A 24,886-nucleotide genomic window follows, 5' to 3' on the forward strand; every position below is an offset into this window, starting at 1 on the left:
GGTGGGGCTTGACTTCCCTCCGCCCCCTGAGGCAGAATGGGGCGGGGCTCCGGGGGCTGGGGAGGAGCCCGGGCGTCTGCTGACAGCGGTGCCTGTGACTTTGATCTGCAGTCTTCACCAGCAAGAGGAGCTTTCCCGGCTTACTCGGCTGGGAAGGCCGAGTTTCTGGAGCCGTAGAAGAGGATTCTCAAAGATAATGAGGACAGGTAACCAAATGTATATTGGAGATAACTGACAAAAGCGACTAGATAGCCTCTGAAGCTCTGGTTGTAAGGCCCCGCCCCCTTTTCTGTTTCCTGAGCCACCTGCCCTTGCAGGTCTAGTGACTGAGTGTACTCAGCCTTCTCTTACTTTTCATAAAGTGACCTTAGAACCTAGAAAAGCCGAGCTTCTCACGCGGGGCCGTGTTAAAGTGCACGTTCTGCTGCTGAAGTAGGATCGGATAGTCTGCGTTTCTAAAACATGCTCGGATAACCCCAGTGCCGCAGTTCCACAATTAGAGCAACAAACACTATTTATCTTACATGCTTAATGAAAGAAGTAAATTGTTCCGAAAATATAGACGTCACTGGGCACAGCCTCTGTCTCCCTGCTATCCATTCAAGTAGCCCGTCCATAGTCCCACCACCCTAATAACCCTAACCCTGCCTCCCCTGTCTCTGCTCTGTTCAAGTTAAAGTGTCTTAAGATGGGTAATAGGATAGACTATTACAAGAAGAATTGGAGGAGGGATGGGAGAAGAATTATGGGGGGAGGGGCGCGCGTACGCTGCCCTGGTGTGTTTACATGTTTGTGTGGGTGCAACTGTATGTACACATGCCAGAAAAAGCCAAGGCCAGAGGTTAGCCTTAGGTGTTGTTCCTCGGGAGCTGAACCTCTTGTTTTTTTGAGATAAGGTCTCCAAAAACCTGGTGCTTTGCCTTTCTCCATCTCTTCAGCTCTGAAATTAGGAGCATCCACCACCAAGCCTGGCTTTTTTAATGTGCGTTCAGGAGATCCAACTTAGGTCCTGTACTGGCTAGTTTTGTGTGTCAACTTGACACAAGCTGGCGTTATCACAGAAAAGGAGCCTCGGTTGTGGAAATACCTTCATAAAACCCAGCTATAAGGCATTTTCTTAACTAGTGGTCAAAGGCCCAGCCCATTGTGGGTGGTGCTGTCCCTGGGCTGGTGGTCTTGGGTTCTATAAAAAAGCAAGCTGAGCAAGCCAGAGGAAGCAAGCCAGTAAGCAGCACCCCTCCATGGCCTCTGCACCAGCTCCTGCTTCCTGGCCTGCTTGAGTTCCAGTCCTGACTTCCTTTGGTGATGAACAGCAATGTGGAAGTGTAAGCTGAATAAACCCTTTCCTCCCCAACTTGCTTCTTGGTCATGATGTTAGTGCAGGAATAGAAACCCTGACTAAGGCAGGTCCTCATGCTTAGAAGATAAGCATTTCACAGGGGTTGGGGGTTTAGCTCAGTGGTAGAGTGCTTGCCTAGCAAGCGCAAGGCCCTGGGTTCGGTCCTCAGCTCTGGAAAAAAAAAAAAAAAGATAAGCATTTCACTAGCTGAGCCTTCTCTTTCCAGCCCCAGAGAGATGGACATTTATTTCTGTCATTTTGCCAAGAGTATCTTATAACGTATGTGTTAGTAATGCCACTTCTAGTTCTTCCTGTCAAGAAAGGAAAGGCTTAGATTCTTGTATTCTGCACACAAAACATCTAGAAATATTAATGTTCTCTATCTTTCAACTTCTTTTTCTTCCTTCTATGCCTTAATTTCAAATTTTACTGGGGTAGGGAGAGCTAGTTTATCTCTACTATAAACACAGGTCTCTTTTTTGGAATGTTAAAATGGTCTAGGATCAGATGTTAGCAGTGATTGTACAATGTTGCCAATGCACTAAGAAACATTGAATTAAACCTTTTGAAGGACTGGAGAGATGGCTCAGCAGTTAAGAGCACTGACTGCTCTTCCAGAGGTCCTGAGTTCAATTCCCAGCAACCACATGGTGGCTCACAACCATCTGTAATGGGATCTGATGCCCTCTGCTGGTGTGTCTGAAGACAGCCACAGTGTACTCACATACATACAATAAATCTTTAACGAAAAAACAAAAAACATTTTGGCAGATCTGAGCTTCTTCCATGTTAAGAAGCCTAACCCTTTGCAGATCTTGTGAGGATAGCTGTTGCAGGATATCTGATCACACCTCGAACCCCCGAGATTGTGGTACTGAAAAAAACCTGTTTCTAGTTGTGGTATGACTCAGCCCCAGCTCATACCTCTCTGTTCATTGTAAACAGGATTAAATTAAGTCAACCATAGGTCAAGAGGCAGAGCAAGAAACCAGTTGACAGGGAGAGAACGTAAGAAGAAAACAGAGAGTAAGAGAAGGTCAGGAGGATGGATAGAGACACATACAGGAAGTAGAAGGGCGGGACATTCCGTTTGAAGGGTTTTTGAGACAGCTTGGCAAAAGATCGCATCCTCTTTTGGCATGTCGGCTGTGGACGTTCAGCTGGGTGCTTTCTCTGCCTCTCTAAGCTAGCAGACGTCATCCCAGCATCTGGCTCCCAAGTCTCTTATTGGTAAAATTGAATGCTTGAGATTCTGTTAAAAACAACAGATAGCGACAGCTAGGTCCATAAACAAAGCAACCTCATCATGTCTGGAAGGTAACATTCTCCTGTCCTCTTTCCATCCTTTCTTTCCCCTCTTCTATGATTATCCTAAGCTTTGGGGAACAGAGATAATATACCTATCTCGTTGGGGGCTGGAAACTCAAGAGTCACTTATTCTCAGCACCCTCACCAGATGAGTCTCTGCAGTAACCACTGACCACTAAAACACGAGGCTTCTGTGCCCCAGACTAAGAGCAGCGTTAGTCTATAGGCGTAAACATTTAGAAGCTAATTCGAAAGTCACGTCATGCCCAGATAGCACAATAACATTATTACTATTGCCCCAAGAGCTATAACTCCTCAGATATAGGTTTTTGACCAAGCTCACAGTACAAGGCATGAATTCCCTCCTGTGAAGTGAGTCTCAATTCAACCAGAAAGCAGTTGGTATTCCACATGACAGTCGTGCCGCTATTGTACCACTGGAGACATCTTGCTCGGAGATTCTGCTGTGTAGCGGTCAGCATTCACACTCAGGTAAGAATATTGATGCTTTTTCTCCCTTAAAATCTTAAATAGCAACCTCCAGCACCACAAAAGCTACCCAACAAAGAGAAAGCTACCATTTCAGTTCCAATTTGATTTTATTTTAAATCTTACAACCAAAGCATGAGCTATCTTTAGCAAAAGAGTCCTAATATTCAGTTGTTGGTGCCAACCAACAGCAGAGACATTAGGTTATGTTATTTCAGTGGCCCCATCATGGCAAGGGTGTTGCTGCTGTTATTGTTGAAGAGGACTTATGATATGCATTATATATTACATATTATATCTCAAAGAAAAATTATATATGAACATTATAAAAATACCAAAATGTGACCAAGCATGGTAGCACATGCCTTTAATCCCAGCACTGGGGACAGAAATGGATCTGTGTGAGTTTGAGGCTAATTTGGACAATATAGAGAATCGCAGGGTACTCGGGGATGTATCATGAAACCCCGTCTCAAAAAAGAAAGTAAAAAGAAATGTAATTGTTCTCTCCCATATACAGTATACTTTTGTGTCCCCAAGATTACTAACTGGAAGTTTATCCTTCTAGATCTTACTGTTTATATGTATTTGTGTGCAGATTGTAGGATCGTGGTATAAAAGTCTTCTGCTTAGCTTGTTAATTTTTTTCTTATTAGGTTTTGGTGTTTGTTGTTTTGTTTTGTTGTCCTAGTGGATAAGATCTTCCTGGTCACTCAGTGTTTTTCATTTCCTCCAGAAGCAGCCAGCTTTCCTGCAACACAACCATGCCATAGCTTTTTTTCCCCCCAGAAGAAAGATACTTTGATAATTTAGAGGTTTTTATTCTCTCCCAGCAGACTTTTGAAAAGATCTAGTTTTATTTTTATTGATATATGCAAGTGTGGAGCTTTAAATAAATGCTTGGTCATCGGGGAATCGTGCAACCTGAGAGAGATTAGAAGTGTGGCCTTAAAGTTTAGAACAGAGGCAGAAGGAACACCCATTCAAAGCCTGCCCCACATGTGACCCATACATATACAGCCACCAAACTAGATAAGATGGATGAAGCAAAGAAGTGCAGGCCGACAGGAACCGGATGTAGATCTCTCCTGAGAGACACACCCAGAATGCCAGCAGCAAACCACTGAACTGAGAACGGGACCCCCGTTGAAGGAATCAGAGAAAGGACTGGAAGAGCTTGAAGGGGCTCGAGACCCCATATGAACAACAATGCCAACCAAACAGAGCTTCCAGGACTAAGCCACTACCCAAAGACTATACATGGACTGACCCTGGGCTCCAACCTCATAGGTAGCAATGAATAGCCTAGTAAGAGCACCAGTGGAAGGGGAAGTCCTTGGTCCTGCCAAGACTGAACCCCCAGTGAACATGATTGTTGGGGGGAGGGTGGTAATGGGGGGAGGATGGGGAGGGGAACACCCATATAGAAGGAGATGGGGAGGGGTTAGGGGGATGTTGGTCCGGAAACCGGGAAGGGGAATAACACTCGAAATGTAAATAAGAAATACTCAAGTTAATAAAGATTTAAAAAAAAAAAGTGTGGCCTTGTGGGAGGAAGTACGTCACTGGTGGTGGGCTTTGAGGTTTCAGAAGCCCAAGCCGGATCCAGTGGCTCACTCTTTCTGCTGCCTTCTGATTCAGATGTAGAATTCGGTTCCTTCCCCAGTGCCATGTCTGCCTGCCTGACACCATGCTTCCTGCCATGCTGATAGCAGACTAAATCTCTGAACCTGTAGGCCAGCCCAGTTAAATACTTTCCTCTGTAAGAGCTGCTGTGGTCATGGCAACTTTCTACAAGGATAGGACACTGACTAAGACAACAAGTGTGCTGTGTCTCTGCCCTGTGTGTGTGTGTGTAATGTGTGCGTGTATAATGTGTAGTGTGTGCCTGTATAGTGTGTAGTGTGTGTATAGTGTGTGTGTGTGTGCGTGTAGTGTGTGTGTGTATAGTGTGTAGTGTGTGTGTAGTGTGTGTGTATAGTGTGTAGTGTGTGTATATAGTGTGTGTGTGTAGTGTGTGTGTGTAGTGTGTGCATGTATAATGTGTAGTGTGTGTGTGTAGTGTGTGTGTATAGTGTGTGTGTGTAATATATGTGTGTGTAGTGTGTGTGTGTAGTGTGTGTGTGTAATATATGTGTGTGTAGTGTGTGTATAGTGTGTAGTGTGTGTGTATAGTGTGTAATGTGTGTAAAGAGTGTGTGGGTGTAGTGTGTGTGTGTGTTACATAGTGAGAACCTGTCTCGAAGGAGCTGCTGACTCTTTGGTGACTTTCTACAAGGATAGGACACTGACTAAGACAACAAGCATGCTGTGTCTCTGTCCTGTGTGTGTATGTGTGTGTGTGTGTGTGTGTGTGTGTGTGTGTGTGTGTGTAGTGTGTGTATATAGTATGTGGGTGTAGTGTGTGTGTAGTGTGTGGGTGTAGTGTGTGTGTAGTGTGTGTGTGTGTTACATAGTGAGAACCTGTCTCGAAGGAAGGAAGGAAGGAAGGAAGGAAGGAAGGAAGGAAGGAAGGAAGGAGAAAAAGGAGAGATAGGGAAGGGAAGAGGGAAGAAGGAAGGACAGAAATCCTTATTTAAAAAAAGAGAAAGGCGGGGTTGGGGATTTAGCTCAGTGGTAGAGCGCTTACCTAGGAAGCGCAAGGCCCTGGGTTTGGTCCTCAGCTCCAAAAAAAAGAACCAAAAATAAAAGAGAAAGGAAATAAGGAAAGAATCGTGGTGAAAGAAAGAAAGAAAGAAAGAAAGAAAGAAGGAAAGAAAGAAAGAAAGAAAGAAAGAAAGAAAGAAAGAAAGGAAGGAAGGAAGAAAGAGAAGAACAGAAATCTTTGGGAAGCCATAGCTCTGTAATAATGATGACTCAGGGGCTGGAGAGATGGCTCAGCAGTTAAGAGCACTGACTGCTCTTCCAGAGGTCCTGAGTTCAAATCCCAGCAACCACATGGTCGCTCACAACCCTCTGTAATGAGATCTGATGCCTTCTTCTGGTGTATCTGAAGACAACTACAATATATTGATATGTAATAAATAAATCTTTAAAAAAATGAGGACTCAGATTTATTTACTCTGATCTGACATGTGTTCTGAAGTGACCTTCTTAAGATTATTTGACTTATATATCACATTTTACATCCTTGTATGTCCATGGTTATGTAAAACTTCTCTGGTGAAGAAGGGCTGGGAATGCAAATCATTTAAGTATCTCTGCTCTAAATATTAGTCTTCCCTAGAGTCTCTTCTAGTTCTTTCTTCTCTACATACTTTCCTTGGGCACCCTGTATGTACTTGATTCTGTGATGACTTGATGAAAGAAATGCAGTAAAGGTTGTAACCATTAATGAAATATGACTGCATCCCACCTGACTGCCTGTGGTGGTTTGAATGAAAATGGCCCCCATAGACTCACAGACAGTGGTGCTATCAGGAGGCGTGTCCTTGGTGGAGTGGGTGTGGCCTTGTTGGAGGAAGTGTGTCACTGGGGGTGGGCTTTAAGGCAGTCTATCACAATATATATAACGAATAACTTTCTTAAATTGTCAACAATAGAAGACAGATTAGGCTTTGAAATAAAGGGTCAATGCATATGGTAATTCTAAGGTTAACACACTCAAAGGATAATACAGTCAGCAGAATAGAGTAAATTTCTGCTCTGAGTCTCTAGATATCCTTGGCTTGGTTGGTTTTTAAAATGAGAAAGCATATCAGTTCCTCAGAAGACATAAAGTTTCTCTTGGTATAAATATTTAAAAGTGCTCTCCATGATAGAATAAATACATTTTAAAAAGTTCGTGTCATACATCCTCCATGGTAGCTTTAGATCAGCCTTCCTCATTCTGGGACCCTTTAATGTAGTTCCTCATGTTGTGCTGACCCTCAGCCATAAAATTATTTCTGTTGTTACTTCATAACTAAAATTTTGTTACTGTTATGAACTGTAATGTAAATATCTGTGTGAATAACATGTTTACATTGCTGCCTTATGAGATTTCAGTTTGGCCCTAAACTGCAATATATTTTCTACAATATATTTTCTACAATGCGAAAACATGGCTTGGAGCATTTCCTTTATTTGCATTTATCAATCAATTTAAATTAATTAAGTATTCTCATTAACTATGGTTTAGAAATGGAATAACTATTATATTGGTTGAACATGTGTTTTTACTTGTTAATCTTGACAGATGAATTTTTTTTCTTTCTCAGCTAAGAGGGACAGCTGGAAACAACAAACATTGTCACATCTTCTTCAATGGATCCACTTCTGATCTTTGAAAATCCTTTGAAAAGCCTCCAGTGAAAATGCAAACTTCCCAGCTAAGTGAAGAGGGAGATGTTGTCATTTCTAACACTGAGACAAGAGGGAGATGATTCAAACCCAAGTAAAGAGTCAAAATTATACACTGTCAAATAATTTATAACTAAAAGCTCTCCCATTTATTTGTTCTTGGTACCTTAAGATATGAGAACACGGGGCTGGAGAGATGACTCAGCGGTTAAGAGCACTGACTGCTCTTCCAGAGGTCCTGAGTTCAAATCCCAGCAACCACATGGTGGCTCACAACCGTCTGTGATGGGGGCTGATGCCCTCTTCTGGTGTGAATGAAGACAGCGACGGTGTACTCACATACATTAAATAAATCTTAAAAAAAAAAAAAAAGACATGAGAACACATCTATAGTATAAGCCCATAGTCCCATCTCTAGTTTATGATTTAACTGAATTTTCAGATAGGTGTGCTTTAATCCTAGCACTCAGGAGGAAAAACCAGGCAGATCTCTGTGAGTTTGAGGCCAGGCTGATCTACATGACAAGACTTTTTCAACAAAGGGAAGAGAAGGAGGAAGAACAAGAAGAAGAACAAAAAGGAGGAGGAGAAGGTTAGAGGAAAGAAAGCAAAAAGAAGGCCATCTGAATTTCCATTTTCTCTAACAGAGCCAACACTGGTAATAAAAGATGAGACCATTAGAAATTGGTGTTCCATTATGTGCTTCCAGTTTCTCCCACGCCAACCCAACTCATCATTTTTGCTTTATGATGCTAAAACATTTGAACATCACAGTCTATACCAGATTATTTATTCCCTCTCTTCAAAATCTACTGTATGGATAATCTCTTGTGCACAGTGTAAGAACATCACGTGTCAATAAAAAGCTGAATGACCTTTAGCAAGGCAGGAGAGAAGAGAAGGTGAAATATTCAGCAGAGAGAGAGAGAGAGAGAGAGAGAGAGAGAGAGAGAGAGAGAGAAATTCTGGGAAGGAGTCAGGTGTGAAGAAGGAGGGGTTCCACCACCAAGAAATGGAGGAAGACAGAGGTGTAAAACTGAGGAGAAGTAACCAGCAACATGGCAGACAGAGAATAGTATAAATGAATTCACTGAGATATGAACTAGTTAAGGAACAACCCTAGCTTAAGGCCTAGGTATTAACCATAAATGAATGAGCCATCATGTCATTCATTATTCAGGAACTGGGGCAGACATAGAAAAGACCAAATGGTTACAGTCCACAGTCTAGTAAAGGAGATAGACATGAAAGAAAAAAACAGTGCAGTTTGATGAAGCCACCATGAAAGTCAGCCTGTGGACAAGAGTCCCAGGGAGTCCTGTAAACTGAATACTTTCCACTATGCTCCCAATTCCAAGATGTTTGCCGTTTCTAGTAAACCAGTAGCTGGGAGATATGAGAACCTTGGCTTTGGTTGCTGTTCCAGCAAAGTGCAAACGCAATGCTTTCTCTGTGAGAACCAAATGGTGACTAAGCCTCCAAAGCCAGGAGGCAGTAAGCTTATCTGGGAAGGGCATGGTGGCTGAGAACTTGTGGGTCCATGTAGTGTCTACCATTCTGCATTTAATTGGGGCTGACTTATAGGTTCAGAGGTTCAGTCCATTGTCACCATGGCTGTGAGCTTGGAAACACACAGACCAACAAAGTGCTGGAGACTGAACTGAGAGTTCTTGATCCGAAGGCGGCAGAAGGAGACTATCCTACTGGGCATGACTTGAGCATATGTAAGACCTCAAAGCCCAACTCCACAGTGACACACTCCTCCATCAGGGCCACGGCTTCCAATAGTACCACTCCCTATGGGACTATGGAGGCCAGTTCAAACTACCACACCATACTATCTTCAGCTACTGATCCTAAGGTCTAGAAGATGATAAGTCCCACAGATCCTACAAGACACACCATTTTCACCTGTAAGAGAAGGAAGGAGGGAGGGATAGATACTCAAAGAAATAAACTCATCTAGGGTTGGGAATATAGATTAGAGGTAAGAGTGCAGGCAGAGCATGCATGAGGCACCCACCCCCAGGTAGAATCTTCAGTACAGGAATATATAAATATATATTTATATAATAACAAATATATATGTATATATTTATATATAGTCAAATATGTATTAAATATAATATAAATATTATGTATTAAATATATAACAGTATATATATATTTAATTGTGTATAATTGAGTACCTTTAAATAATATAAAATATTATGTTATACACTATGATATATATATTTAATATATTAATATATTTCAGAAAAATGTATTTGAGAAAATATTTTAGTCAGAGAACGAATAAATACCTAGAAGGCTGAGATGGGGGAAGGGCAAGAGGAGCAGAGAAACCAGTAGGTAACGTACTTTGTTCTCGGCTCGACTGTTCGTTTTCCCTTCTTACCCACTATGCATGCACACATACATCCCAAGTAAATATGGTTAAGACTGTGGGAATGCGCAGAAGTTGAAGAATAATACAGATATCGTAAAATAACTATATGCTGCCCAGTTTTTAAAGGAAGCTATGTGTGATGGTTTTTATATGCTTGGCCCAGGGAGTGGCACTATTTGCAGGTGTGGCCTTGTTGGAGTAGGTGTACCACTGTGGGCTTGGGCTTTAAGACCCTTGTCCTACCTGCCTGGAAGCAGTCTTCTGGCTGCCTTCTGAACAAGATGTAGAACTCTCAGCTCCTCCTGCACCATGCCTGTCTGGATGCTGCCATGCTCCTTGCCTTGATAATGGACTGAACCTCTGAACCTATAAGCCAGCCCCAATGAAATGTTGTCCTTATAAGAGTTGCCTTGGGGGGCGGTTGGGGATTTAGCTCAGCGGTAGATCACTTGCCTAGCGAGCACAAGGCCCTGGGTTCAGTCCCCAGCTCTGAAAAAAAAAAAAAGAGAGAGTTGCCTTGGTCATGGTGTCTGTTCACAGCAGTAAAACCCTAAGACACTACTTTTAAGAGAATGATAAATACCAACCAATCTCAACCAGAGGAGGGAATCTCCAGGCTGGAAGGCCAACAGATGTAGAGAATGGGATTCAAGACTTCTGACAGAGTCTTTGAGTTACAGAAGACCAGGGCATGGCTGGATCCTGAGATCGAATGTTACTGGGATAGATAGGCAAGGAGGAAACAGTATGTATTAGGCTAAGCAGTAGGTAGGGGTTGGAGGAAAGTTTGATACAGGGTGAGAGTATCTGTGACCTAAAAATCTGAAATGTTCTAAAACTTAAAGTTTAGAGACTGTCAAGATGCTCGAAATCTGTGTCAATATACCCAAATCTGAAAAAGTCCAAAAATATAAAACACCCCCAGTTCCAAGCATGACAAACAGAGGGGAGTGAACATGTCTCCTCCTCTCAGATAGCAACAGAATTGCACCCATGTCCTGGAAAGAAATGGAGAACCGAGGTTGGGGATTTAGCTCAGTGGTAGAGCACTTGCCTAGCAAGCACAAGGCCCTGGGTTCGGTCCCCAGCTCCAGGGGGAAAAAAAAAAAAAGAAATGGAGAACCACCGATAGGATAGAAGAGAAAGCATTAAATACAAGAAATAAGTAATAAAACACAGTGGGCATGCAGGCATACAATGGTTATTTGGTGAGGAGAAAAGCCATTTTCTTTCATTCACTCCATCATTCATTTAGTAAAATATCCCAGAGCAGTGGTTCTCAACCTTCCTAAGTGCTACGACCCCTTCATACAGTTCCTTATCTTGTGGTGACCCCCGACCATAAAGTTATTTTCATTACTACTTCGTAACTACAATTTTGCTACATTGTGAATTGTAATGTAAATATATGGTGCTTTCTGTAACCCCTCTGAAAAAGCCACTGGACAACCCCAGGGGTCATGACCCACAGGTTGAATGCCACTGACTACCACCATACCTAGATTGCTCTTCCATCACTGGAGAAGAGAATTGTGGCAGCTGCTTAATTTTATGACTATTACATCAGAACCCTACTCTTAAACGTTGCAAGCGCAGGTCAAAAGCTTTGGAATAGCGGCGTTATAATCTTTCACCAGATTTTTCCAAACCAGTTGCTAAATATTATTCTTTCCTTTTATAGTGTGGTACCGGAACGGCGGTCCTCAAAACTCCTGCCGACGCTGTCTTGCAAACCAAATCACTATTAAAAGCACGGGCTGAACTGCTCCGGCTTCCGCTGTAATGCCACTCTGAGCTTGCCAGTGCATCACGATATCTTATCTGGGCACATTAACTTCTATTTGTGTTAAGCAAAAAGACAAGTCGTTTACTTAATTTACTAAGTACCCATAATGCGCAAAAGCTTTAAGGAGCAATGTCTCCTCATACCCGGTCCAGAGACGGAAACCCACTTAAAGCAACCTTGGTACTTTGATGGATTGATGTAGTCGATCCGTTTCTGATGCATGACTAGGCATTGTTCTACTGGCTTCGAATATAATGCGTCCGTGAACAAAATGTAAACATCCAAGCCCTCGGGGAATTTCTACCCAAAAGAAGGAAGGCAGATGATAAAAAGACACAACATCAAGGCCAACAGCGTGATGAGAAGTAATAAATGCCATAGAAAAGGGAAAGAGAACAGTTAGTGCAAGGATTTCTGGATGGTGGGGGAGGGGTAGCCGGGAGTTGTATAAATGAGATAAGGGGCCCAGTGGGTACCCAATGATGCCCTCACATTAGAATCATGGGCGAGTCTGAGAGACGCGGTGCCTGATCTGGCTGTCACTTATAAAGAAAGTTCTGCATTTGTGTAGAGGGTAGATTGTAAAGAGCTGGATAACAGCGATCACACATTTTAGGTAGCGCTTAAGCAATACGTTCCTCTTCAGATATATGACAGATACTTCTGGTTTTGTTCTTTTTTTCTACTGTTCCTCCATATCGCAAGTGGCAACATCGTCAAGAGACATATGGGCTCACATTTTGTAGTACGCCACAATGAGAGAAAGGGAACTTGACATGAGCTAGAGGAAGTTGGAGTGTTGGATCCAGGAAGCAGGGTTCCTAGAGATTAGACAAGGAGGTGCTTCGGGAGCCTGAATTGGGAGTCTTTATATATAGAGGCCTAGCATGCTTCTGTTACAGGATGTTTTATTCATGTTGTCTGCTGTCCAGAACCATTTTCTTCCAAACATACCCAAGACCTACTTCTTTTTTTTAAAATCTTTATTAACTTGAGTATTTCTTATTTACATTTCGATTGTTATTCGCCTTCCGGGTTTCCAGGCCAACATCCCCCTAATCCCTCCCCCTCCCCCTCTATATGGGTGTTCCCCTCCCCATCTTCCCCCCATTACCGCCCTCCCCCCAACAATCCCGTTCACTGGGGGTTCAGTCTTGGCAGGACTAAGGGCTTCCCCTTCCACTGGTGCTCTTACTAGGATATTCATTGCTACCTATGAGGTCAGAGTCCACGGTCAGTCCATGTATAGTCTTTAGGTAGTGGCTTAGTCCCTGGAAGCTCTGGTTGCTTGGCATTGTTGTACATATGGGGTCTCGAACCCCTTCAAGCTCTTCCAGTCCTTTCTCTGATTCCTTCAACGGGGGTCCCGTTCTCATTTCAGTGGTTTGCTGCTGGCATTCGCCTATGTATTTGCTGTATTCTGGGTGTGTCTCTCAGGAGAGATCTACATCCGGCTCCTGTCGGTCTGCACTTCTTTGCTTCATCCATCTTGTCTAATTGGATGGCTGTATATGTGTGGGCCACATGTGGGGCAGGCTCTGAATGGGTGTTCCTTCTGTGTCTGTTTTAATCTTTGCCTCTCTATTCCCTGCCACAGGTATTCTTATTCCCCTTTTAAAGAAGGAGTGAAGCATTCACATTTTGATCATCCATCTTGAGTTTCATTTGTTCTAAGCATCTAGGGTAATTCAAGCATTTGGGCTAATAGCCACTTACCAATGAGTGCATACCATGTGTGTTTTTCTATGATTGGGTTACCTCACTTAGGATGATATTTTCCAGTTCCAACCATTTGCCTACGAATTTCATAAAGTCATTGTTTTTGATAGCTGAGTAATATTCCATTGTGTAGATGTACCACATTTTCTGTATCCATTCTTCTGTTGAAGGGCATCTGAGTTCTTTCCAGATTCTGGCTATTATAAATAAGGCTGCTATGAACATAGTGGAGCACGTGTCTTTGTTATATGTTGGGGCATCTTTTGGGTATATGCCCAAGAGAGGTATAGCTGGGTCCTCAGGTAGTTCAATGTCCAATTTTCTGAGGAACCTCCAGACTGATTTCCAGAATGGTTGTACCAGTTTGCAATCCCACCAACAATGGAGGAGTGTTCCTCTTTCTCTACATCCTCACCAGCATTTGCTGTCACCTGAGTTTTTGATCTTAGCCATTCTGACTGGTGTGAGGTGAAATCTCAGGGTTGTTTTGATTTGCATTTCCCTTATGACTAAAGATGTTGAACATTTCTTTAGGTGTTTCTCAGCCATTCGGCATTCCTCAGTTGTGAATTCTTTGTTTAGCTCTGAACCCCATTTTTAATAGGGTTATTTGTCTCCCTGCGGTCTAACTTCTTGAGTTCTTTGTATATTTTGGATATAAGGCCTCTATCAGTTGTAGGATTGGTAAAGATCTTTTCCCAATCTGTTGGTTGTCGTTTTGTCCTAATAACAGTGTCCTTTGCCTTACAGAAGCTTTGCAGTTTTATGAGATCCCATTTGTCGATTATTGATCTTAAAGCATAAGCCATTGGTGTTTTGTTCAGGAAATTTTTTCCAGTGCCCATGTGTTCCAGATGCTTCCCTAGTTTTTCTTCTATTAGTTTGAGTGTGTCTGGTTTGATGTGGAGGTCCTTGATCCACTTGGACTTAAGCTTTGTACAGAGTGATAAGCATGGATCGATCTGCATTCTTCTACATGTTGCCCTCCAGTTGAACCAGCACCATTTGCTGAAAATGCTATCTTTTTTTCCAATGGATGGTTTTGGCTCCTTTATCAAAAATCAAGTGACCATAGGTTTGTGGGTTCATTTCTGAAGACCCACTTCTTTACAGTTGTTTGGACCTCTGCTCCAGTGTTACCTTTCAGAAAGATGGACATTTCCTTTACTGGCCAAAATAGCTGCTTTCTTTACTCTCACCTCCTATCTTAGGTAGGTTTCGTTGCTGTGAAGAGACAACATAACCAAGGCAGCTCTTACAGAAGAAAACATTTCATTGCACATGGCTTACAGTTTCAGAGATTCTGTCCATTATCATCATGGTGGGAAGCAAGCAGGCAGACACAGTAGTGATGGAGGAACTGAGAGTCCTACGACTTGATCTGCCGTCTTGATCTGCCTGGAGCAGAAGGGGTCATATTCTTCTACACTGGGAGGAGCTTAAGCCCAGGAAACCTTAAAGCCCACCCCCACAGTGATGCATTCCCTCCAACAAGGCCACACCTCCTAAAAGTGCCACTCCCTATAGACCAAGTATTTAAACACATGAGTCTATGGAGACCATTCCTATTCAAACCACCCTACCTCTGTCCTGCTGTATGTTTTCCTTTGGAAAATAAATCAGCACCGAAAATTACGTGTTCATGGGTGTATTTCTCATTGTCTGTCTGTCCTTTGCGGCTGTAATTTTGCTAACCTGCTTATTCGTAGCCCAGAGCAGCAGCTAGCACAAAACAATCATCTGGTTTTTATAGCTGAATTAAAGTGGACAACGGAGAGGCTAAGAAGGAACTATAGAAAGGTATTTGGGGGGGGGCAAGTGGGGAGGGTGGAGGGAGGGATGCACCAGCCAGTGAAATAGCCGCAGCTGCTTAGCACACATGAGGCTCCACGTCTTATGCCCAGCAACAAAACTTTTAAAAGAAAGGGGGAAAGGAAGTATAAAATAAAAATGAAAGGTATTTCATTTTTCTGGGTGTTAGTATTCTCAGCTCCACCCCACAGATACTAGTATTCTGTCTAAGCTCCACCCCCACAGTTACCTGGCAACAGCCGGATATGCTTGACTCACTGTAAAAGGGGCTGCTTGTCCCCTCCTCACTCTCTTGCTCTTGCCCCTTTGTCCCTTCCCTCCCTACTCCCCTCCCTCTTCCCTCCGCGTGCTCATGGCCGGCCTTTACTCCTCTCCTCTTCTACTCTTTCTCTCTCTCTCTCTCTCCCTCTCTCTCTCTCTCCCCCTCCCTCCCTCCATCCCTCCCTCTCTCTCATTAAACCTTTCCACGCGGAACCATGTTGGCCCGTTGTGGTTTGTCCGGATGCAAGCAGACATTTCTGCCTCAACAATGGATTCCGGGGTGATGGCACTGCCTGTATACACGCTTGGGCCCTGGTGACTAAGGACTTGGCTCTGTAACCATGTGAGCAGAGGAACTTTAGCCTCAAGCTAATGTCGCTATCTATTGGAAAAGGAGCATTGACTCAATTTAAGAAAATGTTTCCATGTCTTTCAGAGCCACCATTTAAAAATAGACCATGTGATGATGATGTAAAGTTCCCCAGGCACATGGATGGCATCGTCAGAATATGAGTAAACTCGTTTTTTCCAGACAAGCATTTCTCTAATACTTCATCAACCTAAGTTCAAATAAAGTACATAGACAAAGGCAGAAAATCTAGTTTAAGAATAAAAATACTTCCTACTCTCTATATTCCCGGGCCTTCCACCACCCACCCCTCCCATCTGTAATCTTCCTCGACGGTTTGGCCCAAAACAAATGTGTTTTTTTTTTTCCTATGCTGAATTCATGACAAGAAAAAAAAATCATATTAAGTATTTGAGAATCCCTGTTTTGATGTAGACACAAGTTACCTTATAGGATCTGGTTAGTATGAAAATTAAGAATCTTCTTTGTGAAGAAGATCCAAATGTTAGGTATTGATTCCAGCTTTCTCCTTTATTGTTATTACCAGTAGTGGGGTGCAAGTCTTTTGTGTGACTCAGGAGTGCTGAGCTTGCTATGCAACTGTGGCACTTTGGAGAGGTTGCCTTGTTGGAGGAAGTGTGTCACTGTGGGGGTGGGCTTTGGGAATTTCCCCCTAGGAGGAAGACAGTCTTCTCCTCTTTGCCTTCTTATGAAGATGTAGACCTTGCAGCTCCTCCTGCCCCATGCCTGCCTGAATGCTGCCATGCTTCACGCCATGATGATAATGGACTGAACCTCTGAACCTGTAAGCCAGCTCCGATTAAATGTTGTTCTTTATAAGAGTGGCCTTGGTCACGCTGTCTCTTTAAGGCAATGGAAACTCTAAGGCAGAAGTTGGTATCAGGAGTGGTTCTGGAAGAACAGAAGCATGAGGATGAACCTTTTACATATCTGGAATGGGCTTCATAATTTGCCAGCACCTTCCAATTCACCAGCACCTTCGACTACTGAAACCTCTCCAGACACAATCTCCTGAGAGCTCAGAAAATATTGAAGGCCTATGGTGGAAACTATATTCCAAACTTGAAGAAGTAAATGCCTTTGGTTATCTTGACCCATCAACTGTGACTGACAATGGATTACATGACCTGGTATATGAAAGTTTCTACAGTTTGGTGAGAAATAAGGAAAATGGTTTTGCTGGCTCATTGCTTTTAGCATCTCTGGATAAATTGATAAAGGAATGAGCTTCTTGATAAAATTGAATGGCTCCAGATTCAAATAAACAATCTAAAAGTTTCTAAGTGTGCCCTTGAAGGGAATCTTCTCTCCAGCAGCCATGGAGCTCAAGTTATAGAAAATCAAGCCAAAGCCTCATTATAAGGTTGGCCAAATCACAGCAAAAATTCAAGTCTCAACCTCAGAGGGTGTCAGCAGTTAAAAGTAAAGGCATAAGGGGTTGGAGATTTAGCTCAGTGGTAGAGCGCTTGCACAGCAAGTGCAAGGCCCTGGGTTCGGTCCTCAGCTCCGGAAAATAAATAAATAAATAAATAAGGGCATAAATTGGCAAAGAATGGGATTTTATAACTTGGGATGGGGATGAGTGGGGGGACCCTATTGAAGCTGAGAACTTTGAATCCTCAGATTCTCAAAGATTTACTCACCTGAGGAAGCAGTACTCTCAGCCCTACCCCCTTGAAATAATGCCCTTTCCCCTGAGGAAATTAATCCATCATTGTCTGATAAAGCAGCAGTGATTTATCTCTGAAGAAAATGCCAGGCAAGACATTACTGACGTTCCTCAAGGCCCACCAGTAGTTGCTTCTAGACCTATAACCAGACTCCAGGCAAAGCTGGCCCTAGAGTGGAGGTAGAAAGTGTGGTCCATGAGGAAACGCACTACCCTACTAAGGAACTTACTGAGTTTGCTGATCCATTCCAGCAGAAGTCTGGGGCATATGTGTGGGGATGGATTTTAAGGGTGTAGGATAATGGCAGAAGGAACATAAAATTAAATCAGGCTGAGTTTATTGATATGGGCCGTCGAGTGGAGATTCTAGGTTTAATATGGAAACTTGCACAGTTAAAAAAAAAAAAAAAAAAAAAAAACATGTGTCAGACTTTTGCTTGAATGGCTGGTTGAAGCGTTTATCAAAAGATGGCCTACTAAAACGGATTAGAGATGCCTGATAGTCCCTGGCTTAGTGTTGACAAAGGGATTTTAAGGCTCAGGGAAATTGTGCTGCCAGAGTGGATACATTGTGTAAGACGTAATCTTCCACAGTGGGAAGGCCCAGAAGATACCCCCTTCAAATACGCCCTTCACGAATCCTATAAGATACAAACTGGTGAGAGGGGCACCAGCACATTTGAAGACTTTTGTTCTTGCCCATTTCCTTGTGCCAGACCTTAGGCTTGGAGATCTGCTGTTCAATTGGATGAATTAAATGCAATGAGTTTAACTGGCTCCCAGGGCAGCAGTGTAATGAATAGGCAGTGAAGACAAAACTATGTTCATAATGACCTAGCCTGTTGCGTGTATTAATTAAAAAACAAACCATGCTAACTCCACGCTACTCTCGGGCCCTGGCAGACTCCCCGTCCCCATGGCTAACCCCATGCACTGTCTGACTAACTTCTTGAGGGTTCACTTGCTGTAGAACCTGCTCACGTTTCCCTGTTACCAACCACCTGTGGCTAGCTGTCACAAAGCCCACAACCCAGTGAAATCAAAACTCTAGATGCTCGTAATTTGTTGATCAGATTTATATCAGTAAATTCTCTTATATTTTTGGTTGTGAGCCTAGCCTTGAACGGCTAAGCCATCTCTCCAGCCCATCAGTAAATTCTCAACCCATAAAACGCCCACACAAAGAACTCAACAGTCCCTTCATTGATATCAATACAAGCTGCCCGCTGAGACTGAATAAACTGCCCTATATTATATTATGCTCTTCTATGATAGGCATATTTGATAGGCGATTTAGAGCCATGTAGATCGGGTTCATCCTCCTCTTCCTCCATCTTCTCTGTCCTTCTGTCCTCTCTGTCCCTCTCTGTCACATCTCTAAAACTCTCAGCCCACCTTCTTTTTTCACTGCCTGATCACAGACTCCAGTCTTATATTTCACCTGCGTATTGACAGCAATCTACACTGGTCCATAATGGTGGCACAGGAGAGGTGACATTTATAACGGCACAACTCGAATGGATCTTTGGTACTGGCTAATCAGTCTTGATATTTCCAGGCAAGAAATAGAGAAGAAGCCTACTGAGTTTCTGTTGGATCTGTATAAGCAGAACAACTCTCAAATGCAAGAAAGGTTACATTGGATCATAGCAAAAGACAATCTTGGCCAGTGAATCAATTTCCAGATCCATAACCCCCTTGAATGAAAGGGTAGCCAGATTCCCTTGAGGTAATAAGACAACCTAAAAGTTTTCCTGTTAGCCCTTCTCCAGGTCTTCCCCCGAGGGACTTATGACCTTTTACAAGGATAACTGTAAACTGGGGGAAAGAAAATAATCAGACTCTCCAGGGTCTGTTGGATTCTGGGTCTGAATTGACATTGATTCCAGGAGATCCCAAGAAACATCATGACCCTCTCGTTAAAGTAGGGGCTTACAAAGGCCAGGCGATTTGTGGAGTTGGTCCTCAAACACATCCTGCGGTTATTTCTCCAGCTCCAGAATGTATAATTGAGATAGATATTCTTAGAAGTTGGCAGGATTCTCACATTTGCTTCCCTGACCTGTGGCGTGAGGGCCGTTACGGTTGGAAAGATGAAATGGAAGCCTTTGGAGTTGCCTCTGCCAAAGAAAATAGTGAATCGAAAACAGTATCGTATTCTTAGAGGAACTGCAGAAATTATTAGTGCTACCATCAAGGACTTGAAAGATTTAGGGATGGTGATTCCCACCACATCTCCCTTTAACTCTCCTATCTGGCCACTGCAGAAGATGGATGGTTCATGGAGAATGTCAGTTGACTATTGCGAACTAAATGGGTAGTAACTATGATTACGTCTGCTGTACCAGATGTAGTTTCCTTACTTGAACAAATGAACACATCTCCTGGTACAACAGCGCAAATTTAAGGCCAGCATTGAGATATTTTAAACAGGCATTTAAAAAAATATGACAAAGAGTTATCTGGCAATATTTTTCCCTAAGCAGTTTAATTATTTTGATTTTATCTCTTATTCGGTAAAATTTTGAACTTGCTTCAATTACACAATTGATTTTTTAAAATTATCTCTATGCTTTACGTTGTATCTCTTATCCATCCATTCGATTACTTAAAATACATGAGCATTGATTTAAGACACTCCTGATGGTGGTGGACCAGCCTGACTCCAGCTCGATGTCAAAATAAATTCGTTCCTATTTTCTGTAAAAAAAAAAAAATTATATTTTACCAGGTCTTGAACTATCTTCTGGAATTTGACATGTTCCACACCTTAATACCCTAGCCTCCACCCTGATAAAATATTCTGCCAAATAATTTTGAAATATTTTTGCCAAGTTCCTATATAATCAAAACCCTTTGGAAGCCATCCCCCAAGCCTTATAGTTTGGGGAACTAATATAAACCCCTCCTTCTCCTCTGTCTGATGCTACTATCTTAAACCCGAATTAGGGAGATAGCCCTGTCTGACAGAAAATAAGGCTTTCATAAACTGGCCAAAGAATTTGGGTAACGGTCTTTACTCTCTTCAGTGGGGTTAACAATAGCTAGGAGGCATCTGCCCCTTCAATTGTTTTAAAAATGCATGCTGCTCAGACAGTGTGGAGGCTTTTAGATGTTGCCTTTTTACAAATCGCTTCCCCAATGCTACTTTGATTGTGTGGAGGGGTGGGGGGCGGGTTGTTTTGGTTTTCGGTTTTTTGCTTTCTTTTGTAAGGTTTCACACTTGCCAACACTTGACAGAAAAGGAGTGTGAGAAGGGAGGAGAAGCGAGTTGGCACTTTAAAATAAAAATTAAATTAATATTAACCTCGGTATCTCTCTGAAACAGAAAAAAAAAACTAATTAAGAATGTCAAAAATGCCACCCAGAAGCTGTAAACTGAGATTCCTGAGGCAAAGCATTACAATGTATAAACACAAACTGTTGCCTGGTAATGGTGGTGTTTCTGAGAGGGAGGATAGTCGTCAAACATGTTTGTAAAATCTTGTTTTAAAAATATGTTATCTTAAGGAGTGCAAGGGCTGGAGAGACGGCCCAGGGTTAAGAGCACTGACTGCTCTTCCAGAGGTCCTGAGTTCAAGTCCCAGTAACCACATGGCAGCTCACAGCCATCTGTAATGGGATTAATGCCCTCTTCTGGTGTGTCTGAAGATATATATCCTCTGTATATCTATAACTATCTCTCTCTATATATATATATCTATATATCTGCATGATCCTTCCAAATATAACATATGTGTAAATCTATATACATATATACACAATACATAAATAAATAATTCTTTAAAAATTTAAAATGAGTGCAAGTTAGTCTTTGCCTCTGCTGAGTCATTTATGTTGTTAGTACCGCATACTAAATATTTATTGAGGGTATAGTACATTTCCTTAAGTCCTTTTTCCCAGTTCTTGCCTGAGCTCCCTGGACAAAATGGACATTCTCCTTACGGTAATAGCATTTCAAGCTATTTCCTTGAGGTAGAACTTAACGATGTAAATAGAATCATCGATGTCAAAATAGTGGATCGGAGGGGCTGGAGAGATGGCTCAGCAGTTTGGAGCACTTGCTCCTCTTGCTGAGAACCTAGGTTCAGTTCCCAGCATCTGCGTGACAGTTCACAGCTGGTGGTGTTCTGTCTAAGCTCCACCCCCACAGATACCTGGGAACGGCCAGGTATGCTCCGCCCCTCAGTTGCCTAGCAACAGCCAGCTGTGCCTGACTAGAGAGGGGGCTGCTTGCTCCCCGCACCCCCACCCCCTTACTTCGCTCGTACTCTTTGTTCTTCTCCGTTCTTGCCCCCTTCCCGCCACGCGCCCATGGCCGGACTCCTTTCCTCTCCTCTCCTCTTCTCTCCATGCGGCTTGGTGCGTTCTGTCCCGGCACCGGCCGAGATTTAAACCCGAACAACAGCCATCTGGTAACTCCAGTTCCAGGAAATCTGACGCCCTCTTATGGCTTCTTTGGATGACACTAAACACACATTCACGAGCATACATATAGGCATCACACTCCTTCACGTAAAATAAATAAACCTTTTTAAATTATTTAGGTAGAAGATTAAAAAAAACTAAATATTTTAAAATCACAAGTATCTAAAAAACCACGATTTTGCTCACTCCCTCTAGCCCTGTTTGGCACTTGGAGGTTTTTTTTTTTTTTTTCTTGGCATCTTCTCAGCCCCTCCCCCAACCTCCCTTTGCCCTCGTTTACTCTCACTGTTTCCTTGCTGTCTGTCACACTGGTTAGTTCACCCTCTGGCACCATTCTCTTGGTTTTTTTCTTTTCTTTTCTTTTCTTTTTTTCGAAGCTGGGGACCGAACCCAAGGCGTTGCGCTTGCTAGGCAAGCGCTCTACCACTGAGCTAAATCCCCAACCCCGGCACCACTCTCTTAAACTGGCATGGGTTACAGATTCAGTTTCCACTAAAAGTTACACAGAAACAGAAAGCATTTTAATTGCATTTTTTTTGTTGTTATTATCGTCGTCGTCACTAGTCACGAGGAAAATGGGGTTTAAAATGTAAGTGCTTAAAAAACACCCTGAGTTGGTATCGGTTTCCACCTTTTTATACGAAAGCTGCTTTATTTGTCTTGGATTTCAGTGCTTAGATTCAAGCTCCCAATTAAAACTATGCAGACATATTTATGAAAATGTCACAATGAAATTCATTACTTTGTGTGCTAACTTTAAGGTCAAGAAAGGAATGAGGCAGGTAAGAGTGCTTGCTGCGCAAATGTGAATCCTCAGCTTCTATTAAAAATGCCAAGTATGGGGCTGGAGCACTGACTGCTCTTCCAGAGGTCCTGAGTTCAATTCCCAGCAACCACATGGTGGCTCACAACCATCTGTAATGGGATCCGATGCCCTCTTCTGGTGTGTCTGAAGACTGTGACAGTGTACTCATGCATAAATTGAATAAATAAATCTTTGAAAAAAATGCCAAGTATGAGTGTACATACCTGAAATCCCAGGACTATGAAGTGTCGGGGTTTTATCTTGTGCTGCATATTGCAATACTAAGTGCAGGCCCCCAAGACCTGGTTGCCTCAGAGACAAGCGAGTCCTCACATAGACCCAAGTGAAGCTATGTGACCTTCCACCCTGTAGGTTGATGTCTATAGGCAGGTGAGGGCTGGCACAAGTTAAGGCGAGGCCTGTAATTGGACAGTAAAAAGTAAGGCAGGGACAAAGTTTTTGTACGGCAGGGGAGAAGAGGAAAAGAGAAAGGAGAACCAAGACGGAGGCAGAGAAGGACGACCCAGATCCATGTGGCCTTAAATGGCCACAGGTAGTTATGAATATTTCTTAAGGGATGGATTTTTATAGGTCAATCTATCTTATTTAGGTGGGCAGTTTATAGCATTATTCAGTTGGCTCTGAGTTTATTGGGTGGATGAATTGTAGATTGAGAATATAACAAGTAAGTCTGATTGCTAAATTCTAAGCTTTTGAGTCTTGATTTTACAGGGTTGCTGGGACCAGAGAGTTCCCAGCTGATACAGCCAGGAGAGGGCAGCTAGCAATGGGGACGGAGAGACTGCCAGGGATAGAGGATAGTTAGAGGTAGCGTGGTATGGTGCCCTAGAGCCAGCTGCCACTGGCTACCTGCTAATGCCATATGGCACTGTGGTGCTGGCACTAGAGTGGGATGTAGATTCATTATTTAATAATTACTACAACACCACCCACCCACCACCCACCTATCCCCACCCACCACCTGCCCTAAGTTATTTCTGTTGGTGAATAAAGATGTCGACAGCCAATAGCTAGGCAGAAGAGACATAGGCAGGTTTTAGGGTTCCTGGGCTTGAGGGGTCAGAAGAGAACCGTGAATGAGAGAAGAAAGTGAAGAGGATGACAAAGTAGCCATGGATTAGGAGTTAAGAAAACATGACCCTGGGGGCTGACCATTTGGAGTTAAGAGCAGCCAAGATGAACCATAGTAAGTAATAACTCTTGGCTATCGATAGGAAATAGATTTGAATAGCATAGAGGGTAGATATCTGTCCAGCTATTGTACTGATTAAGGCTTATTGTAAACAATAAAAGTTGTGTATCTTTTATCCGGGACCTGAATGACCAAGGCATTGTAGAAACCCGGATTGGGATTAAAATGTTCTACAACAATTAGGGGCAGAAGTAGGAGCTTGCTAGCTGGAAACCTAGCTCCAGGTTGAGTTAGAGACCGTCTCAAGGGAATGAGATGAGAAGATTTCAAATATCCAAAGTCTGGTGCACCGTATTGATGCCACATCCAAGTATTCTTTATCTTAGAATAAGTAGTTTAGACCAACAATGGACACAGATTTGAACTCTCTGTTTGTCTATGTCATCCACCTCTCTCTGATGTCTGTAATCTGTGTCTATCCCATCTGTTTGCTATATATGTCTGACGTTGGTATTCTGTCTAAGCTCCACCCCCACAGCTACCTGGCAATAGCCAGCTATGCTCCGCCCCACAGTTGCCTGGCAACAGCCAGGTATGCCTGACTATATAAAGGGCTGCTTGGCCCCTCCTTGCTCTCTTGCTCTTGCCCTTGCCCTGACTCTTCTCTACTCTCATGCCCTCTTTGTCCCTGTCCCTTCTCCCCCTCCCCCCTCCTTCCATGTGCTCATGGCCGGCCTTCATTCCTTCCCACTTTTACTCTTCTTCTCTCATTAAATCTCTCCACATCGAACCATGTTAGTTTGTTTTGTCTGGATGCGAACCGAGATTTCTACCCCAACACTATCTGTGGTGTGTGAGTGAGTGTGTGTGTGTGTGTGTGTGTGTTTGGGAGCGTGTGTGTGTGTTTGGGAGCATATGGGTGTGTAATGTCTGCCTTGCTGTCTGTCCCTAACAAAGAGTTTTGTTCTGTATTTATTGAACAGTATAGAACATACAGTATGAGGGAAGAATGAGGAATTTTTTGCAGAAAAATTTTAACATAATTTTTTACAATGAATTGACTCCTAGTGACCCAGA

General features: G+C 42.9%; 2 long non-coding RNA genes across 7 annotated transcripts; one reads left to right on the forward strand and one right to left on the reverse strand.

Annotated features, from left to right (window-relative positions):
* Positions 1-58: 58 nt before the first annotated feature.
* On the forward strand, positions 59-8,101 carry LOC134479856 (uncharacterized). 6 transcript variants are annotated; one of them, XR_015625216.1, is made up of 4 exons: positions 59-206; positions 1,258-1,325; positions 2,967-3,139; positions 7,336-8,101. It is a non-coding gene; the product is annotated as an uncharacterized LOC134479856 (long non-coding RNA). The 6 variants fall into 6 exon arrangements; XR_015625217.1 differs by lacking the exon at positions 7,336-8,101 and adding an exon at positions 3,873-4,663; XR_015625212.1 differs by lacking the exon at positions 1,258-1,325 and having other exon boundaries at positions 2,951-3,139.
* An 11,785-nt stretch (positions 8,102-19,886) lies between these two features.
* LOC134479655 (uncharacterized) lies at positions 19,887-22,094 on the reverse strand. The gene is made up of 2 exons (XR_015625218.1): positions 21,695-22,094; positions 19,887-20,123 (listed from the first exon to the last, which is right to left on the reverse strand). It is a non-coding gene; the product is annotated as an uncharacterized LOC134479655 (long non-coding RNA).
* Between the last annotated feature and the right edge of the window lie 2,792 nt (positions 22,095-24,886).

Source organism: Rattus norvegicus, chromosome 7 (assembly GCF_021556685.1).
Source record: "Rattus norvegicus strain SHRSP/BbbUtx chromosome 7, alternate assembly SHRSP_T2T, whole genome shotgun sequence".
In the NCBI taxonomy this organism is placed as follows: domain Eukaryota; kingdom Metazoa; phylum Chordata; class Mammalia; order Rodentia; family Muridae; genus Rattus; species Rattus norvegicus.